Here is a 16,883-nt window from a genome sequence, read left to right as displayed (position 1 = left end):
CGGGCACCCCACGCCGTTATTCGGAGCAGTATTGTAGGATGGCCACACCAGTGCGGCAACTTGCTAGACATCACCTCGGTGGTAACCGAATCTCAGCGCCTTGTGGTGTCTTCTATTCAGAAAACATTGTTGTGCTGCCTTCGACCTATTCGCCGCAAGTGCGCACGCAACTCAGCTGCATTGCTTGCTAGACACCACCTCGGTGCTAACCGAATCTCAGCGCCTTGTGGTCTCTTCTATTCCAAAAATATTGTTGCGCTGCCTTTGGCCCCATTCGCACATCGGTCCGCTACTGCCGCCATCTCACAGGCCAACGGGGCGCCCCACGCCGACTTTCAGCATTGTAGGATGGCCACACCAGTGCACCTTACTAGACACCACCTCGGTGCCATCCGGATCTTGGAATCTCAGCGCCTTGTGGTGTCTTCTAGTCAGAAAATATTGTTGCGCTGCCTTTGGCCCCATTCGCACATTGGTCCGCTACTGACACCATCTCACAGGCCAACAGGGCACCCCACGCCGACTTTTACCATTGTAGGATGGCCACACCAGTGCCACAACTTGCTAGACACCACCTCGGTGCCATCCGGATCTTGGCATCTCAGCGCCTTGTGGTGTCTTCTATTCAGAAAATATTCTTGCGCTACCTTTGCCCCATTCACACATCGGTCCGCTACTGACGCCATCTCACAGGCTAATGGGGCGCCCCACGCCGAGTTTCAGCATTGTAGGATGACCACACCAGTACAGCAACTTGCTAGACATCACCTCGGTGCCATCCGGATCTCGGCGCCCCACTGCAGATGAAGTGCCTCTCAACTATGAAACCACCACGGTGACATCCGGATCTTGGCGCCTTGTGCTGGTTCCGGCCTATTCACACATCGGTCCGCTACTGACGCCATCTCACAGGCTAATAGGGCGCCCCACGCCGAGTTTCAGCATTGTAGGATGACCACACCAGTACAGCAACTTGCTAGACATCACCTCGGTGCCATCCGGATCTTGGTATCTCAACGCCTAGTGGTATCTTCCATACAGAAAATATTGTTGCGCTGCCTTTGGCCCCATTCGCACATCGGTCCGCTACTGACGCCATCTCACAGGCCAACGGGGCGCCCACGCCGACTTTTACCATTGTAGGATGGCCACACCAGTACCACAACTTGCTAGACACCACCTCGGTGCCATCCGAATCTTGGCATCTCAGCGCCTTGTGGTGTCTTCTAGTCAGAAAATATTGTTGCGCTGCCTTTGGCCCCATTCGCACATCGGTCCGCTACTGACGCCATCTCACAGGCCAACGGGGCGCCCCACGCCGACTTTCAACATTGTAGGATGGCCACACCAGTGCGGCAACTTACTAGACACCACCTCGGTGCCATCCGGATCTTGGCGCGTTGTGCTGCCTTCGGCCTATTCGCACATCGGTCCGCTACTGACGCAAACTCACAGGCCAACGGGGCGCCCCACGCCGACTTTCAGCATTGTAGGATGGCCACACCAGTGCTGCAACTTGCTGGACACCACCTCGGTGCCATCCGGATCTTGGCGCGTTGTGTTGCCTTCGGCCTATTCGCACATCGGTCCGCTACTGACGCCGCCTCACGTGCCAACGTATTTTCTCCGCATTGTATACCCTATGCCGCATAACAGGTCATGTGACTTGTTTATAAAACTTTTCATTGGTTCATTTTACTTTTGGTTTCCTAATGATGGAAGGCTTGATCATATGACCTAAAAACAACACTTTTCATTGGATGAAAACTTTTTTTTTTTCCCAAACGATGAAAGCCCCACCTTGTTTCTGGATGTTTCAGACTGAAGCTGGCGTCAGCATGAGAGCACCACCATCTCGTGGCTCCGTCGTGGTCATTCCATGAGCAATCATGGCAGCCGCTCCCCACCAGAAGCCTACAGGAGTCGGGGGCCCCCAAAACTTTTGATGAATCCTCAAGGCGGAGGGGACGCTTTCGAGAATGGTGTCCAAGACCTAGCAGACAAGCGTCCGATTTCCAAGGTGTCCCAGGGCCATTTCAGTGGACCAGGCCCAAAAAGGAAACAGCCTGCCGCCATTTTGAGAGTCCTGTGACAGCCGCCTATCGCTGCACCGCAAGAGTGGGCGCAACTCAGCTGAATTGCGGCTTTTGACACAGTGGACCAAAAGCGGACGGAATGGCAACTGAAACGGTAAAGGGGCGCCCCACTACAACAGACGAGACTCCACCTGGAGAGGCCCGTTCACGCCGCCTCCCCCGGGGCGCCCCACGCCGTTATTCGGAGCAGCATTGTAGGATACCAAAACCAGTGCGGCAACTTACTGGACATCACCTTGCTATATATTTTTAATGTGACACATAATTGTAAAAACTTTGATGTACAAAGAGTCATCCCTGGAATCTTCCGCTTCAGGCTCGGTCCCCTCCCCAATCACAATACAGGATGGTTTTCAGATAATAGGAACGCGTCTGCTGTGACGGATCTCATCGAATGTGGGCCTTGATCTACTATAACTCCTTTGAAGAGGGGTGATTCTTTACAGCTGGGGCCATAAACTACATCTGCAGGGCTAGCTGATACCCTAGGACCGGCCTGGACAATCGGACACAGAGGAAAAGGAGTGTCAGAGGGTGCGGTAGTGAATAGGGCGAAAGGGAGGTGTCGGGCGGGCACAGGGTGTGATTCTCAGGGAAGAGCAGCGCAGATGGGGGATGGTTTATTACCCATGCATAAGACAGAGAGCGGGGGTGACCACTGCCTGGGGAGATGCTTGCGAGGGTGGGGAGCCATGCTAAGGATCGACAGCGTGCACAGAGTGGGTCTGGTCAAGGCATCTAAAATTACTGCCGTGCACGACAAAAGTGTGGCATTTGAAAAAAGGCAAGATGGCGCAGACAATGTTTTTCAACACTTCCTGATTTCCTTCGATTCGAACGTTAACAGACGTTGGGGTATATTACCAAAGTTAAGCGATATTTATCCCTAACGATGCTTAGCAACGATTTTTTTACCGCTAAGCATCGTCAGAAATTATCGCAGATAAACCTTGCTATTATCAAGGTTTATCGCAAATACGATAAAAAACGACCGCAATGCATTAATATCGCTGAAAACTCAGCGATATTCATGCATTACCGAGCTAATGCTCTTAGCCATGTTATCCACCTCCCATTGGATTACATGGCTAAGAACTGCTCAGGGCAGGTGCTAGCTTTTGGAGATATTCGCGCTTATCGCGAATATTTCCAAAAGTTGATAATAGGAGATAGCGATGTTAGCGACTGTTTCCAGTCGCTAACATCTTGGCATGCCCACTTTGCATGTCATTAGTGATAAATATCACTCACATGCAAAGTGGGGCCCAAGATGGTCGCTATCTCCTACTAGCCGTCGCTAACTGGTGTTAGCAACAGCTAGGTAATACAGATATAATTTTATCTCCGCGAAGCGGAGCGCTGTTACAGATATATATCTTGTTTTTGAACGTTAATTTCTCAAAATCCACTGAAGCACATATATTGAGACCTAGCAAAGGCACATCGAGCTACCAGTACCTACAATTTTGCCAAGTTTCGTGCAAATCCATTCAGCCGTTCGATTATTATTATTATTATTTTTTTTGCCCCGCGGGGCCCTTTTAAAACATCCACATCAAACCTAAGAGGTCAAGGAGGATCTACTATGCCCCCTTATGGTCATTTGCCCCTTCGCTTTGGCCTCCTCTTGTCTCTCGATCCTACCGAGAGACAAGATGGCGGCCGCTACGGACTGTTTGCAATGTTTACAGACGCTGGAGAACCAATCAGCTTCGCAAACCTCCGTTACGCGAAGCGGAGCGCTGTTACAGATATATATCTTTTTTTGAACGTTAATTTCTCAAAATCCACTGGAGCACATATATTGAGACCTAGCAAAGGCACATTGGGCTACCAGTCCCTAATATTTTACCAAGTTTCGTGCAAATCCATTCAGCCGTTCGATTATTATTATTATTATTTTTTTTTGCCCCGCGGGGCCCTTTTAAAACCTCCACATCAAACCTAGGGGGTCAGCGAGGATCTACTATGCCCCCTTATGGTCATTTGCCCCTTCGCTTTGGCCTCCTCTTGTCTCTCGATCCTACCGAGAGACAAGATGGCGGCCGCTACGGACTGTTTGGAATGTTCACAGACGCCGGAGAACCAATCAGCTTCGCTTCACAAAGCTCCGTATCGCGAAAAGTCCGCGAACCGGAGTGCTGCCCGGTCCGCTGTTACAGATATATATCTTTTTTTGAACGTTAATTTCTCAAAATCCACTGGAGCACATATATTGAGACCTAGCAAAGGCACATCGGGCTACCAGTCCCTACAATTTTGCCAAGTTTCGTGCAAATCCATTCAGCCGTTCGGGCTAAAAGTGAGGCCAACCGCCCTATGGAAAACTCAATGTTAAAAACACGTTTTGGGACCCCCCTTTTTTCTCGGCCCCCCCTTGACGAACCCCCCCCAAATTTTCAAGGGCTGCTCAGAAACAAAATGTGCCATTTTCCTGAAAATTTCAGCCAATTCCGTCCACAAACGCCAAAGTTATTAGACATAGAATTTTCAAAAATCCCATAGAGAAAAAATCCTAACTATATATACCTACTGGCGACCGCCAGTAGGTAATATATATGTATATATATATACATATATATTACCTACTGGCGGTCACCAGTAGGTAGTTATAGTTAGGACCTACTTTCCATAGGAAATCCACAACATTCTATTGGGAATAACTTTGGCGCCAGTTGAGGAATGTGCGTGTAATTTTCCAAAATTTAGGCCAGCTCCGCTCCGCTTCCTCCCTGAAAGCTTCAGGGGGATTCGTCATGCGGGGGCCGAGAAAAAAGGGGGGTCCCAAAACGTGTTTTCCCCATCTTAATTTCCGTAGGACGAATAGACATGGCTACAGCCCGAATCGCTGAATGGAATTACACCAATCTTTGCAAAATTGTAGGGACTGGTATGCAGTAGTGCCTTTTCTATATTTGGTGAATATTGCTCCATTGGTTTTTACGAAAATTAACTTCGAAAACACATATATATCTATAGGCGCGCTCCGAGCGCACACCGGATACGCGTACCGGGGAGCGCACCCGGCGCGCCACGGAAGTGCTCGAGCGGAAAGCTGATTGGCTCTCGGGTGTCTGTCAACATTCGAAACAGTCCGGAGAGTCCGCCATCTTGTGTCTCGGTAAAACCAAGACACAAGAGGTGAAATAAAAAAGGGGGAAATGATTAAAAGGCGGCAGGGTAGATACCCCCTGACCCCCTAGGTTTCTGAGGGGGGCCTAGAAGGACCCTGAAGGGCAAAAAAACTATTTTTTGTTGTTGAAATTTTTGCGGGGTAAGCGCTGGGTGCGTTCCCATGTACGCTTCCAGGTACACATACCCTGAGCGCACCACGGGGAAAAACAGTGAAAAAAATTTGAGCAAAATAAGAATTCAGAGTGCTTAGAGGTAGGGTAGCTCTGAAAAGATCTGTTGTGTTATGTGGGTGTTTTTTGTACCTACAAGTAGGTACCGATGCAGAGTCTAAAATTCAAGAGGAAGACTCTATTCCCCTCATCTGTAAAATGTACACCATCTCTCCTATAGATGCCTTGCATGTTGTAACGCAAGTTGTTGTGGTATATGGAACCCATACCATAGTCTCTGAGGAAAGCAGAAACAGATTAATTCACATGTGTCCTTGCTTTCTCAATCTGTGGACAAAATGGGTTGGACCAGTTCCATTTTTGCCTTTGACATATATAAGAATATACCAAGGCAGTTTTTGGAAAAAGTGACATCAATTGCCCAAAGATGTCCTTTAAAAGCATTTCCAGACCTACCCCAGTCAAAGTGCCCAGGTCATTTCCACCACAGTGCACAATTATGAGGTCAGGGTGTGGTAGATGCATAGAGGATTTTACCAATGGTATCAATTGGTGACATCTCAATCCTCTCTGGCCAATCCACATAATATCCACATTTGGTAAATCAATGTTGTAAATACCTCTGTTTGCTGCATATCGTTCACTCCAGTGAACAAAGCTATGACCCACAATCCAGACTTTAGGCATCTTGAAGGTAGATGTTGTTGTATTCAGATGAGTTGTGGAAATGAAATGGCAGTTCAAAAGTAGGAGTTATGGATAAAAAAATGGTTGAGATTCAGTGCACTTGAAAAAGAAGAAATGATTGGTGGTTTTTTTAAATTTTCCACTGAAAATTAGGGTGCATGCTTTTGTTTTTTGAAAGAAGTAATTCTAATGGTTGAGAAAAAGTCATTGAAAGAAACATTGCACATGATTAGCTAGTATATTGAGAGGTCAAACACTCTTGCTGAGTTCATTTGCAACATAGTATGATGAACTTTTCACCTGTGTGCTGAGTTAGGTGGGAGTTACCATGGTAACAGGCTGAATGAGCATTGGGGGGATGGGTGAGTATTATCTGAATTTTAAAGTGTTGAACCAATTAAAATGTCAGTTTGGTTTTGAAATAGTGTGGGAAGAATTTTGATTGGTTAAGTCCAGGGATATGTGTGAAGAATTACAGGGAATCAGGGCCATTTGTGGTTACAGTGTTTGAGGCGCATTTCAGAGATTCTGCTTAAGAAAATCTGGTGTGTGTGACTGACACTGTTCTAAAACTTCAAAAGCATTTTTAAAGGTGAGTAATGATTCATTTAATATAGATAGAATGCTATATGCACTATGGGGAAGATTAAGAAGCATATTGGGCTTGTTTATTCTTGCATTGTGTCTCATGTTTCTATATAATGCTGTCTAAAAAATGAATGGTGCATATTGGAAATGTATTTTGGAAATGAGTCAGGTTTCTGCCTTGTAATGTAGTGGTCATTCAAATGGGCTGTGCTCTGTCTGTAAAACGATTTACTATGCTACATGTTTTTTGGTAAAATGTAAGATGGTGAGAGATGGTGAGATGGTATGAGCACAGACGCACATAGTGGAGACAGAGACAGACATGGTAGATTACATGTAACATCCTGGTCATGTGCCTAGGATCACACTGTGAGTCAAGCTTGATTTTAAATGAATCTGGGTAAATATTTTGCTTAGTTGATGTGTTTAAAAATATGGGAATACATGTATTCTCGAAGTCAGTTAGGCTTTAAGATATGTACTAGTAGAGAATCTAAGGCAGCATGTCTGTTAGGTATCTTAGTTCACAAATAGGCTCTAAGCTGTGCAATAAAGATCCAGGGTGTGCTGTTGAAATGAAAAGGGAATGTTATGTCTTATTTATATATATATGGTCTGTTTTTTGCCAGTAGAGACAGTGAGATAGTAGGAGCACAAACACACATAGTGGAGGCAGAGACAGACGGTACACAGTCAAAATATCGAGTTCTAAATATCGACCTACCAAAATGTCGTGTTTGAAATTTCGAAGGTCATGAATATCGATGTCAAGAATATCGTTGGACAGAATATCGATCATAAGGTAAGTAATATCGAATTTATTTATATCGATGTAAGTAATATCGAAGTTAGTAATATCGATAGCATATATATCGATGTAACTAATTTCGATGTCACTAATATCGATGTAACTAATTTCGATGTCACTAATATCGATATTTGTATTATTTTAATGTTTTTTATTATGTATGTGTTATATGTATTTGTTAAGTATTTAAATTAATTTATATTATATGTATATTTTTTTATATATTAATAAATTAATTTTTAAGTAAATTATATGTTTTAGTACTGGAGCGGGTTGTGGGTTTATAGGCGAATAGGGTGGGAAGTAATTTAATTGTAAATAATTAATGATTTTAGTACCGGATCGGGTTGTGGGTTTATAGGGGAATAGGGTGGGAAGTAATTTAATAGTAAATAATTAATGATTTTTTTATGTGTAAATAATTTTTTATTTAATTATTAATTGGCAATTAATAATTTTAATTGATAAATTAATTATTTAATTGGTAATTCATGTACATTTTTATTAAATGTTATGTTTTAGTATCAGAGCGGGTTGTGGGTTTATAGGGGAGTAGGGTGGGAAGTGATTTTATTGTAATTAATTAATTATTTTAATGTATAATTAAATTAGTAAATATTTATTAATTGGCAATTAATTATTGTAATTGATAAATTAATTATTTAATTGGTAATTATTGTTAATTTTTATTAAATGTGATGTTTTAGTATTGGAGCGTGTTGTAGTTTTATAGGAGTATTGGGTGGGAAGTAATTTAATTGTAAATATTTAAATATTTAAACACATTTTTTACTGATAGTTACTGTATTAATTAATTATTAATTGGCAAATAATTAATTTTAAACATAATACATTTATTTAATTGGGAATTAATATTTTTAAATCGTAATAATTTTTTAATAACTAGAAAAATTCATTAATTAATTGGTAAACTGTTATAAAAAAAATTATATTTTATATAGTGTTTCTTAAATTTTAATTGTAAATTAAATTTAATGTATTTTTTATTTTTATGACAAATAGTTATTTTTATTATTTTCAATATTTGGTGAGTAATATTTAATTATTATTATTTAATGGTGTTTGTTGTTAATTTATTGTCAATTAATTATTTTAAATTTTATTGGTTTTATTAATTAGTAATTGTATTTTATTGATGTTGATGTATTTAAATTATTATTTATACATTATTTCAAATATAAGAATAATTTATAAGTATGTTAAAATAAAATTCTACGCTATTAAACGCTTTCCCTGGTGTTGCACCCTCTGGAGTGGGAATAGTAATTTTTGCCCACCCACTATCCAACGTTTTCCCTACTGTTGCACTCTCTGGAGTGAAAATAGTAATTTTTCCCCCTATGCTATCCAAATGTTTCCCTACTGTTGCACTCTTTGGAGTTTGAATAGTAATTTTACCCCTATGCTATCCAACGCTTTCCCTACTGTTGCACTCACTGGAGTGGAAATAGTAATTTTTACCCACCCGCTATCCAAAGCTTTCCCTACTTTTGCACTCTCTGGAGTGGGAATAATAATTTTTACCCACCCGCTATCCAACGCTTTCCCTACTGTTGCATTCTCTGGAGTGGGAATAGTAATTTTTCCCCCTACGCTATCCAACTCTTTCCCTACTGTAGCACTCTTTGGAGTTGGAATAGTAATTTTTACCTGTACGCTATCAAACGCTTTCCCTACTGTTGCACTCACTGGAGTGGGAATAGTAATTTTTACCCACCCGCTATCCAACGTTTTCCCTACAGTTGCACCCACTGGAGTGGGAATAGTAATTTTTACCCACTTGCTATCCAACGTTTTCCCTACTTTTGTACTCACTGGAGTGGGAATAGTAATTTTTACCCATCCGCTATCCAACGCTATCCCTACTGTTGCACTCTTTGGAGTGGGAATAGTAATTTTTACCCACCCGCTATCCAACGCTTTCCCTACTGTTGCACTCTCTGGAGTGGGAATAGTAATTTTTCCCCCTACGCTATCCAACTCTTTCCCTACTGTTACACTCTTTGGAGTTGGAATAGTAATTTTACCCCTACGCTATCCAACGCTTTCCCTACTGTTGCACCCACTGGAGTGGGAATAGTAATTTTTACCCACCCGCTTTCCAACGCTTTCCCTACTGTTGCACTCTCTGGAGTGGGAATAGTAATTGTTCCCCCTACGCTATCCAACTCTTTCCCTACTGTTCCACTCTTTGGAGTTGGAATAGTAATTTTACCCCAACGCTATCCAACGCTTTCCCTAATGTTGTACCCACTGGAGTGGGAATAGTAATTTTTACCTATCGCTATCCAACGCTTTCCCTACTGTTGTACTCTCTGGAGTGGGAATAGTAATTTTTACCCACCCGCTATCCAACGCTTTCCGTACTGTTGCACTCTCTAGAGTGGTAATAGTAATTTTTCCCCCTACGCTATCCAACTCTTTCCCTACTGTTCCACTCTTTGGAGTTGAAATAGTAATTTTACCCCTATGCTATCCAAAGATTTCCCTACTGTTGCACCCTCTGGAGTTGGAATAGTAATTTTTACCCGTACGCTATCCAACGCTTTCCCTATTGTTGCACTCACTGGAGTGGGAATAGTAATTTTTACCCACCCGCTATCCAACGCTTTCCCTACTGTTGCAATCTCTGGAGTGGGAATAGTAATTTGTCCCCCTACGCTATCCAACGCTTTCCCTACTATTGCAGTTACTGGAGTGGGAATAGTAATTTTTACCCCTACGCTATCCAACGCTTTCCCTACTGTTGCACCTTTTGGAGTTTGAATAGTAATTTTTACCCTTACGCTATCCAATATTATTTAAATTTATTTATGTATTTAATATGTTACATAATGTTATATTTAATTAATTTTTAAATTATTGAAAGTATATTTAATTGTTGTTATTTATTAAATATAATTATTTATTATTATTTATGTTATTATTTTATGAGTGTTGATGTATTTTTAATTTATAGTATTTGTTAATATTTTAATTAATTTAATAAATTGTGGAGTGGAGTGGAGTAGTGTGGCTCACTGGTTAGAGGCGGCAGGCCTGAGAGCAGAAGTCAGCCCGGGACCAGGGTTCAATTCCCGACGCGGCAGGGTCGTGAACCTTGGTCAGCGGACTTGATAATTCTCGCTTCGGTGCTTACTCTAATCAGGGTTTCCACTCGGCAACTCTGGGCATTAGCTTGCCTAATCTCCACAACGGCCCCACCAATTCCGGGGATGCCTGGCTCCACCTTGGGGACTCCCAGCAAGGGACCATCCCACAGGGAAAGCCAGGACGGGTTCCCCAGAGTTATACAGCGCCGGGACGCCCCGTTGCTGGGGCAGCTGTGCGCTTTACAAGTATACTACATTACATTTACATTTAAATAGATATATCTTTATTAAGTATATATTATATATTGTATGTTTAATTTTAATTAAATGTTTAATATTAAATATGTATTATTTAATCATTTTAAACATTATAACAACATTTTAAATACGTTTTAATTATATATAAGTATTATTTATTTAATGTAACTTTTTTTTTTACTGAAAAAAAACCGATATTTTTATTTACGATATTTTTAACATCGATATATTAATTTCGATATTTTGATACTTACCATGTTGTAGATAGGGTGTCGATATACTTGCTTTCGATATTCCAGCGCCGATATTTTGTCTGTCGTTATTTGCATTCTCGATATTCTGTCATAGATTTGAGACAGACATGGTAGATTACATGTAACATCCTGGTCATGTGCCTAAGATCACACTGTGAGTCAAGCTTGATTTTAAATGAATCTGGGTGAATAATTTGCTTAGTTGATGTGTTTAAAAATATATGAATACATGTATTATTGAAGTCAGTTAGGCTTTAGGATATGTACTAGTAGAGAATCTTAGGCAGCATGTCTGTTAGGCCTCTTAGTTCGCAAATAGGCTCTAAGCTGTGCAATAAAGATCCAGGGTGTGCTCTTGAAATGAAAAAGGAATGTCATGTCTTGCTATATATATGTGGTCTGTTTTTTGCCAGTAGAGACAGTGAGATAGTATGAGCAGAAACACACATAGTGGAGGCAGATACAGACATGGTAGATTACATGTAACATCCTGGTCATGTGCCTAAGATCCCACTGTGAGTCAAGCTTGATTTTAAATGAATCTGGGTGAATAATTTGCTTAGTTGATGTGTTTAAAAATATGGGAATACATGTATTCTCGAAGTCAGTTAGGCTTTAGGATTTGTACTAGTAGAGAATCTTAGGCAGTGTGTCTGTTAGGTATCTTAGTTCACAAATAGGCTCTAAGCTGTGTGATAAAGATCCAGGGTGTGCTGTTGAAATGAAAAGGGAATGTTATGTCTTTTATATATATATATATGTATATATGGTCTGTTTTTTGCCAGTAGAGACAGTGAGATAGTATGAGCACAAACACACATAGTGGAGGCAGAGACAGACATGGTAGATCACATGTAACATCCTGGTCATGTGCCTACGATCACACTGTGAGCCAAGCTTGATTTTAAATTAATCTGGGTGAATAATTTGCTTAGTTGATGTGTTTAAAAATATGGGAATACATGTATTCTCGAAGTCAGTTAGGCTTTAGGATATGTACTAGTAGAGAATCTTAGGCAGCATGTCTGTTAAGTATCTTAGTTCACACATAGGCTCTAAGCTGTGTAATAAAGATCCAGGGTGTGTTGTTGAAATGAAAAAGGAATGTTATTTCTTGCTTATATATATGGTCTGTTTTTTGCCAGTAGAGACAGTGAGATAGTATGAGCACAAACACACATAGTGGAGGCAGAGACAGACATGGTAGATTACATGTAACATCCTGGTCATGTGCCTAAGATCACACTGTGAGTCAAGCTTGATTTTAAATGAATCAGTGTGAATAATTTGCTTAGTAGATGTGTTTAAAAATATGGGAATACATGTATTCTTGTAGTCAGTTAGGCTTTAGGATATGTACTAATAGAGAATCTTAGGCAGCATGTCTGTTAGGCCTCTTAGTTCAAAAATAGGCTCTAAGCTGTGCAATAAAGATCCAGGGTGTGCTGTTGAAATGAAAAAGGAATGTTATGTCTTGCTTATATATATATGGTCTGTTTTTGCACACCCTGGAGATGGTGTAGGGACAGAGTGAGATGGGACACAGGCACAGAGTGCCCTTTAAGGTAAGAGATGCAAACTGTGAGCAGACACAGGTGACATTATTGAAAAATGTGAAAATATAAATCCTTATTCAACACAGACACTCCAAGTGATCCTTGTCAAAAATGTTAAAGCCATACATTTTACCATAAAACATTTACCAGTGTGAGATGAGACACACCCAAAGAGAGAAATGACACACACAAAGAAAGAGATGGGACAGGCACAGAGTGAGATGAGACACAGGCACAGAGTGAGATGAGACACAGGCACAGAGTGAGATGAGACACAGGCACAGAGTGAGATGAGACACAGACAGAGAGTACCCTTTAAGCTAAGAGATGCAAACTGTGAGCAAACACAGGCGACATTATTGAAAAATGTGAAAATATAAATCCTTATTTCACACAGACACTCAGTGTGAACCTTGTCAAAAATGTTAAAGCTATACATTTTACCATAAAACATTTACCAGAGTGAGATGAGACACACACAAAGAGAGAAATGACACACACAAAGAAAGAGATGCAACACAGGCACAGAGTGAGATGAGACACAGGCACAGAGTGAGATGAGACACAGGCACAGAGTGAGATGAGACACAGGCACAGAGTGGGATGAGACACACGCAAAGTGAGAAATGACACACACAAAGAGAGAAATGAGGCAGGTACAGAATGAGATGAGATACAGGCACAGAGTTAGATGAGACACAGGCACAGAGTGAGATGAGACACAGGCATAGAGTGAGATGAGACACAGGCACAGAGTACCCTTTAAGCTAAGAGATGGAAACTGTGAGCAGACACAGGTGACATTATTGAAAAATGTGAAAATATAAACCCTTATTTCACACACTCAGTGTGATCCTTGTCAAAAATGTTAAAGACATACATTTTACCATAAAACATTTACCAGAGTGAGATGAGACACACGCAAAGAGAGAAATGACACACACAAAGAGAGAGATGGGGCAGGCACAGAGTGAGATGAGACACTGGCACAGTGGTTAGAGGCGGCAGACCTGGAAGCTGAGATCAGCCGTGGACCAGGGTTCGATTCCCCGCCTCGGCGGGTCTTGTGCTCAAAAATTCCACTGACTCGACAATTCTCGCTCCGGTGCCTACTCGACTCACAGGGTCACACTCTGCGACTCTGGGCAATAGCTTGCTTAATCTCCACTACGGCCCCTCGCGGTGGGATGCCTGGCTTTCACCTTGTGGATACCCTGCCGTGGTATCTCACAGGGGAATACCAGGACGGGTTCCCTAAGCAAGCGCCTTGATGCCTTCGGGTGATACGTGCGCTATATAAGTCGCAATACATTTACATTTACATTTACATTTACATTTACAGAGTGAGGTGAGACACAGGCACAGAGTGAGATGAGACAGAGGCACAGAGTGAGATGAGACACAGGCAAAGAGTGAGATGAGACACACAAAGAGAGAAATGACACACACAAAGAGAGAGATGGGGCAGGTACAGGGTGAGATGAAGTACAGGCACAGAGTGAGATGAGACACAGGCATAGAGTGTGATGAGACACAGGCAAATAGTGAGATGAGACATAGGCACAGAGTGAGATGAGACATAGGCACAGAGTGAGATGAGAAACAGGCACAGAGTGAGATGGGACACAGGCATAGAGTGAGATGAGACACAGGCACAGAGTACCCTTTAAGCTAAGAGATGGAAACTGTGAGCAGACACAGGTGACATTATTGAAAAATGTGAAAATATAAACCCTTATTTCACACACTCAGTGTGATCCTTGTCAAAAATGTTAAAGACATACCTTTTACCATAAAACATTTACCAGAGTGAGATGAGACACACGCAAAGAGAGAAATGACACACACAAAGAGAGAGATGGGGCAGGCACAGAGTGAGATGAGACACTGGCACAGAGTGAGGTGAGACACAGACACAGAGTGAGATGAGACACAGGCACAGAGTGAGATGAGACACACAAAGAGAGAAATGACACACACAAAGAGAGAGATGGGGCAGGTACAGAGTGAGATGAAGTACAGGCACAGAGTGAGATGAGACACAGGCAAATAGTGAGATGAGACATAGGCACAGAGTGAGATGAGACATAGGCACAGAGTGTAATGACACACACAAAGAGAGAAATGGGGCAGAGACTGAGTGAGATGAGACACAGTCACAGAGTAAGATGAGACACACGCAAAGTGAGAAATAACACACAAAGAGAGAAATGAGGCAGGCACAGAGTGAAATGAGACACAGGCACAGAGTGAGATGAGACACAGGCACAGAGTGAGATTAGACACAGGCACAGAGTGAGATGAGACACAGCCACTGGGTGAGATGAAACACAGGCACAGAGTGAGATGAGACACAGGCACAGAATGAGAGGAGACACGCAAAGAGAGAAATGAGACACACAAAGAGTGAGATGGGGCAGGTACAGAGTGAGATGAGACACAGGCACAGAGTGAGATGAGACACAGGCACAGAGTGAGATGGTGCAGGCAGAGAGTGAGATTAATAATGAAACTGTACTGCACTGTTGCTGTGACACAATTGCTGTGGTATAAACTTAGTTATGTTGTAAACTAGTGTTTATATTGTTTACTTATTGTAATTGCTATGTAGTATGTTAGTAGTGGTCTATAATATGGTATTTTTTCTTTAACACAGATTTTCATCATCTACAGAAGGATAAAAGAATATGCCGATGAAGGAAAGAAGAAAAAAATATATAAACATGGTTTATGGTCCAAGAAAACACAATTAGAAGATTCATCCAAAACACAATCTTCATTGAAAAAAAGAATGCTCCTGGTAAGCAAACAAAGGAGTTTTTAAGGAAATTAACGTTATGTAAAAAAAAAAAGATTTTTTTTCACAGAAAAAAAATCATCTGTAAATACAGAGAAAAAACAGAGCCCCTCAAAAAATGTTAGACCTGTAGAAGGAGATGATATTCTCTATAGCAATAGACGGAGAAATCAATTTATTGACATTCGTAGACAAATGTTTTATAACAGAATTGTTTTAAATGTATTAAAAAATGTAAAGATGTATAAAAAGAAGAGTGCTTTTTACAAGAACAAAAAAGTATAGTGAAGATTGGGGATCAGGCATTTAAAGTGAAAAATAAATTATATGGTTTAGTAATCAATAGAATTCGTACACTAGATAAGGTAATCAATGTTTTCAAATCAAAATGTAAGTGGAAAAGAGTAATTAATCAGACTAATTTTTGTGATGTTTTTGTCTGGAGAATGGAAGCATAGTTCAAGTTGTGAGCCAATTTTTAATGAAGAAAGTTACTTTCAGGATAATGATTTGGTGCATGCAGTTGACACCAGTGGTCGAGCATATGAGGTGAAGGACGGTTGTCCGGTTGAAAAAGAAACAATTGTACCTAGAAATGCAGAAGAGGTGTTAGCTGATGAAGTTTTAGGGAGAAGTCCTAAGGCCCCAGTGTATACTTGGAATTGTAGTAGCATTTGTAGAGTGCGACAGGATTCAATTGATTTGCTTCTCAATTTCTTACGGACATATACTAAGAAAAGTCTAAAACAAAAGATGAAGATTTTGCAAGAGTTAGATCCTTGCAGAGTGAGAGAAAAAACAGGTTTACACGGGCATTCACTGGCTTGTCTTTCAAGAAAAGTATCGCGTGTATTTAACAAGGACCCCCTGAAGGTGCGGATACCATAGTTCCAAGGCCAGGGAATAAAGGTTTATGACAAAAAACAACCTAGGCAACTATACTAAAACAATGTAATAGACATATGGACAAATGGCTACAAAATATTAAGAAAATATATGTTTTATTATAAGTTCCATAAGGACACAACATGTAACATGGTTAAAAAGAAAACAGTGAACATGTATAAAATTATATATCACATAAAGTCAATTAGAGAATTCATACATTTGTAACAATTATTCTAAACATATATTGAACAAATTAAAAGACTAAAAGTGGCAAAATAGGGTCTCTACGCGCGTTTCGGCGAACCAGCGCCTTCTTCTGGAGTAGCCACACAAATTCTAAAAAAGAGATACATGTAAAAAAGTGCATTAATTGTACATCCTTAAAGATACAGAAAATCATATAACATCCTATATCTTAACATCGTAGCCAGTTTGTCACATCGTTAGTTCATGATTATCTACATATCCTTTTCTTTTCATTTCCTTGCACTTATCTAGAAAATCATTATGAGGGTGAATAATTGGATAAGATA

The sequence above is a fragment of the Lissotriton helveticus genome, chromosome 3_1 (genome assembly GCF_964261635.1).
Source record: "Lissotriton helveticus chromosome 3_1, aLisHel1.1, whole genome shotgun sequence".
In the NCBI taxonomy this organism is placed as follows: Eukaryota; Metazoa; Chordata; class Amphibia; order Caudata; family Salamandridae; genus Lissotriton; species Lissotriton helveticus.
This window is presented reverse-complemented; position numbering follows the sequence as displayed.